Raw genomic sequence first — 6,204 nt, 5'->3', positions numbered from 1 at the left:
AAGACCACAAACATGAAAGACAACACAACTCAGGATGCATCTTACTGATCACAAAGTAATACATCAAGACATGCTCATAAGCAAGGAAAACACATTAACACGGTGACAACTACATGTCACAAGTTTCATAGTTCTAACCTTATGCCAAGTTCCAACCTTATGGTTACCCCCGGCCTTATTTCGATTCCAACCATTACCTCCTAGTGCCACCCTGTACTTTTGAGTCCAACCTTTTGCCTCCGGGGACCATCGTCCCCCCTCCAACAACCACCCACATTACCACCAAACTCTCAGTACACGAGGGTACCTTTAATTTCATAATCACACAACCGCCAACTCGTGAGCAAAGCTCAAGTAATAAACCACCAATCTCAATCATATTCACACAAGGTCATCATCATTACCAAGAAGACGAAGGCTCAACAATAGCCGCAATCAAGTATCAACAAAGGGTACAACGACTTACATACGATCACATCATAGGAATCAATCAAGAGATCACAATAAAGACATGAAACCATACTCAACAACAAAGGATTACAATCAAACACCAAATGATTGTCAACACAAGTTGCCAATCCCAATAAGAAGGAACAAACCACACATACTAGCATTTCAACATCAAACTAGCATGCTTATCAAACGGGTAAACCAAAAGTAGTTCCAAAGAACATTCAAGACTCACGTTAGCCCAATGAATCACAAAGTGGGACCCTTAGCACGATTCAAGACACCAAATCTTACATGGATTCCTAACACATCGTTCTAGACATACGAAACATCAAGAAGACTCACAAATAGCCCAATAAATCAACATCGGGAGGTCAAAACATCAATACCGAGAAGAAAGAATCATGGGGGAACAAATCCCCTGCCAACACCAATAACGTACTCCACGGGTGGGGCCGTCCACCCGTGGTTCCGCCAGTGGGTACACACCCGAGGTGAACCACGTTCCCCGCGGGTGGGGCGGCGGGTAGGGCCCTACCTGCCGTTCTGGCCGCGGGTACACCCTCCAGTACAGAATAATCCCTTCGGGGATTTTCAACAACAAGGCCAAGTCCAAGTCCAAAACACCCAAAATCTCACACACAATAATAATATGACTTGAACCCAAGAAATAGCCAAGCAATGGCATTAAAGAACCCTAAGAACAAGCTCTAAACATGCATCACTACAAGATAATGCATCAAATCTCACAAATCAACACAAGAACAACAAGTAGAAGCCAAGAATCATAATATAAGTAAGAAAATAGGTTTTGTAAAGCATGGGTTACCTTTATAGCCTAACAACTTCTTCTTTTCACCCTTAAAAGCCTTTCCTAGGGCTCCTCTTCCACACGAACTTCTTACACAAACCAAAACACAACAAAGATCCTAACTTTAGAAAAGACACCTAAAAGATGGTTAAAAACACCAAAAAGCTAAGGATCTTACCCTTTCCTTTGCTCAAGATGAAGAAAGTAGGAATCTTGGAAGAAAATCTTGCAAGGCTTGGATGCTCAATTTCTAGCTTGGAGAAGAAGCTAAATCATTTTAGAGAGAGGCTAGAGTTTTGAATTTTAGGCTGAAGGGTGAATGAAATGAGAGTGTCTTGCTAGGTTAGCTTGAATCACAATTCTTAGGTAGAAAGACATTCCTACCCTTACTAATGTTGGAAAGACAAGGGAACAAGGGCACAACTCAAGAAGCACAAGGTACAACCCTTTGACTTAAGTGACTAGTCAAAATCTAGTCCCCCGACTATTAAATTTTAGGATTTTAGAAATAGATTAGCAAGGAAACTTGGATTAATTCTTCAATTAATCCTCGATTAGTGTTTGGATTTACGGGGTGACATAAACTCTCTTTATTTTATGTTGTTCTTTTGATGGATTGTAGACTTTGAAGTTTATGTTTGATGATTAGACATCGGGGTGTTTTCCCCCAAGTGACTTTAAGTTAAGTAATATGAATGTTAGTTTGGTTTATCGATTTAGTTCCATCCTTAGCCTGTACAATCACCATGGAGTGGTAGTTGTGGCAGTGACATTCCCACTAGTTTATTTATTAAGTTGTTTATCCGCTGCTTAGTTTATATTAATTTTGGTTTTAGAATTGTAATTAAGATTAAGAAAAGTGGGGTGTTACACTGAGCCACAAGGGCCCGACCACTACACGGGAGGCACTCAACGGACCTTGTGGCGGGGCTCAACTAGGCCCGCCCCTCAGACCGCCTTGCCACCGGCTCTAGGCAACGACCCTCTCTTAGGGTCATTCCCTAGGCCCGGTTGGCAACGGCCTTAGCCAACGGTCTCCTTGTTGGGCCGTTGGCTGGGACTGGTCAACCTATTAGTGCACACAGTCTGTGCACCAGATTGTTTCTTCTCATCTGCAAAAATAGCTTCGGCATTTCTAACTCATCCAAAATGTCAACAACACATCAAAGACAAGTAATAGATCATTTAATAGCTCAAATACAACATATATCTAGCATTTCTACTCATCGAAGACTTCACAGAGTCTTGTAAAAAGCTTGGAAGTCCATGGGTTATACCTGTATGCACCAATAGGTTGACCTGTCCCAGCCAACGGCCCAACAATGAGACCGTTGGCTAAGGTCGCTGCCAATCGGGCCAAGGGAATGGCCCTAGGAGAGGGCTGTTGCCTAGAACCGGTGGCTAGGCAGTCTAAGGGGCGGGCCTAGTTGAGCCCCGCCCAAGGTCCGTTGAGTGCCTCCCATGCAGTGGCCGGGCCCTCGGGGCCGTCTCGATGCACGTTTTGGCATTGATTTCGTTAAATTTGGTTAAGTTTTGAGCTATTTATGAATGTTTTTGTACAAGAAAATGTTGCGGAAGTATTTGGAAATTTTTCACTGTTTTTGAGCTTGTGAACTATCAGACTTGGATTACTTTATTTGTTGAGTATGTCATAGTATGATTGTTGAATAGAGAAGCATGAGCTTAAATGGTTGATTTTAGCTAGCAAAGAATGCCTAAAATGGTTGTTATAAATTGTTGAAGTTCACTGCCAAGTTTCTAAATATTGAGCCTGTTACTTTAAAAGTATCTTGGAGTTCTAATAGCTTGTCAACTACTTGCTAAGTGTTTATTGCGAAGTTTTGCTAAGTTATGAGTTACAAGCATGATTTATGAAATTTGTTGAGTTTCACAGTGAATAGTAAGTAGAAGCATATGTTACAGTAAAGTGCATTTGAGCATTTCATGTTTTAAAAGTGCATAAGTGGCCAATGTGAGTCTTAGTATTATTTTCTAAAATCTCATTTCCGTGTAGAAAACTTTTATCTTGTCTATTGAGAATGAATTGAGAAGTATGTGCATTTTTTGTGCATAAGATAAGTGCTACATATTTGAGATGTATGAGTGATATATATATATATATATATATATATATATATAGTGAGGAAAACCTTGTTTTTGGATGACCCGTTTGGACAATGTCCTTTCGGAGTAGAAAGCAATGGACATTGCGGTCCGATTTCATGTAACGCGGCGTATTCCCACGTAACAAGGTTCGAAACTGCCCGCCAGGCTTGGAATCCTGGTCAGGGGGTGTGCACACTGATAGTTCGATACCTGATTCCACAGAGTTTGAGTTTTGGAACAATGAGATTGATTCTATGGGCGGGATGAGAAAACGAGACAACGCCACAAAACGGGCATGATACTCCTGAACTGTTGAGCTTCCTTGCTCAAGGTGCAAGAACTCCTCGTATTTCGCAGCGCTCACATGCTCCGGGTAAAACCACTCTCTCATTACTGCCTTGAACATCTCCCAATCGAACCCTTCTTTTGCCTTAATAGCCGGTCCTTCCATCACCCACCAATGGCCAACTTTTCTTTGAAGGTAATGCACGGCAGACTCCACTCGCTGATCCGTCGGGCAGCCTACCACGTCAAACAGCTTATCGAACGTGCTGATCCAACTCTCAAGGATCTCCAGGTCCTCTTGGCCCAGCTTATTGCGTCTGTGATCTTCCTAGACACATCCCCGCCAGTGTTGTTTCCATTCAGCACTGCGGCTCCTATCGTCTAAGTCAGCTGCGTGAGTTGGCGTAGGCTCTCAGTCAGGTATGTGAAAGACGATGCTCCAGGTCCTGACGATCGGGGAGTCTCTTACCTAACTCTTCGCAATGGCATCACGATAGTCCTTTGACATGATTAGAACGGATCATTCTTGTTAGCACAACAAAGGATTATCTTTAACTAACTTCTCTATTCTTAGAGCAAGGCTTACAACAAACAAACATAAACAAGCACAAGAAAAAACTCTTTTACTTAGCCACTTACACAAAGCCTTTCTCTTTCAAACCTTAACTTTCATGGTTCATTACTTCTAGCTTTCTTAGCTTTTCACTTTCAACTTGAAACTCTTGGTTTTTCTCTTTCAACTTCTCACTTTTAACTTCTATACTTTACTTTCAAAAGATAAGCAAAAGCACTTAAAGCACATTGATAAAACACACAAACAGTTAAACAAACGTAAGGTAAACTCACAATCTCACCGCATTCCCTAACCGATACTTAGAGTTTCTCTTAACTTTGGTCCTCATACTTAACCATTGAACTTATAGTCCTTCTCATCTCAAGCTTCATAACTTAGGGCTCTTTTCCCAATCTTAATCTTCCCAGGATTCCCACTTAAAGTTCTCTTATTAACTTGTCTTTCTTAAGACTTCAACTTAGAGGTGTTTCCTTAACTTATCCTTCCTAGGACTTTTACTTAGAGTCTCTATACTCAATCCTAAGGGTCAAACTTCCTAAGTCTCCCGCGGTTCGTACCGTTCTGATACCAACTTGTAACACCCCACTTTTCTTAAACTTACTTAACAAACTAAAACCAAAATAAGATAAACTAAGCAGCGGAAAAGTAAACTTAATTAACGAACTTAGTAGGAGTGTCACCGCCAAAACCACCTTCCAACGGTGATTGCACATGCTAAGGGTAAAACTAAACATCAAGAGAAACTGACATCCGAATAACTAGGGGAATACAACCCCGGTGTCCGGCACCAACAAAAGAGATAACATACTACAAAAACCAAATAACAAGAGTTTAGACTACAAGTCATCTAACTAACTAGTCTAACTCGTACTCTCTCGTACCTACGAGCTAGGCCCACCTGAAAGGGGTTAACAAACAACAAGTAGCAAGCAAAACCCGTTAGCACGAAGCTAAGTATAACGCCACTAAACCATGTAAAGAAAATACAGTATATACTTTGGAAAAACAGAGTCTACATTCTTGAATCAACCACTTAAACACTTAAATCATACTTTGGCATTAGCTTCTAGATGCTTGCAACCTAAGTAATAAGTAGGCATACTTATTCAATAAACAACTTATCACATTCTCATCTCATGAACAAACTAAGCTTTTCATTTACTCAAATAAACTCATGCTTTCGCATATAACTCAAATAACATTCATGAGCTATCATATACTTATCATGCATTCTCTTGCAAGACATATAACTCACCACAAGCTCATACTATTAATCATGCAATATAGTGCAAGACATATAACTCATAAGCAACTCATGCTATCAAATAACTCGTAAGCAATCTTATGCTACTAATCATGCAATCTCCTGCAAATATATAATAAGAAAACTCATACTACTAATCATGCAATCTTGTGCAAGATATATAATAAGCAAACTCATGCTACTAATCATGCAATCTCGTGCAAGGTATATAGTAAGCAAACTCATGCTACTAATCATGCAATATTGTGCAAGATATATAATAAGCAAACCCATACTACTAATCATGCATTCTCGTGCAAGATATATATGTATAGGTACATATACATATACACTCTTTTGTAAAAAGAATACTTTTTCTGTGGAGGTTTCTTAAAAATGACTCGCTTTGCTTCTTCCATTCTTAGAGTCTCCAAGACTCGCTTTCTTAGAGTCGTGTTGATTCGCTTTCTTAGAGTCTCAATGACTCGTTTTCTTAGAGTCATGCTGACTCGCTTTCTCTTTACTCGTGGGCGAGGCCGGGTTTCACCGTAATGTGAATGAACCCATTGGACACGGCATATAGCCGACCTGCCATGCTTGGATCGAAAAATAAGAACGAGAGTTTGGATGTCCAGTCAAGCAAAGGACAGAGATTCAACCCTGCAGGTAGAAACGACAATCGAGGTGGAGAAAGGAAGAATCTGGTGATGAGACAGGGAGTAGGAGCTGGGGGAC

Source organism: Ipomoea nil, unplaced genomic scaffold (genome assembly GCF_001879475.1).
Source record: "Ipomoea nil cultivar Tokyo-kokei standard unplaced genomic scaffold, Asagao_1.1 scaffold0663, whole genome shotgun sequence".
Classification (NCBI taxonomy): domain Eukaryota; kingdom Viridiplantae; phylum Streptophyta; class Magnoliopsida; order Solanales; family Convolvulaceae; genus Ipomoea; species Ipomoea nil.
Note: the sequence above shows the minus strand (reverse complement) of the source record.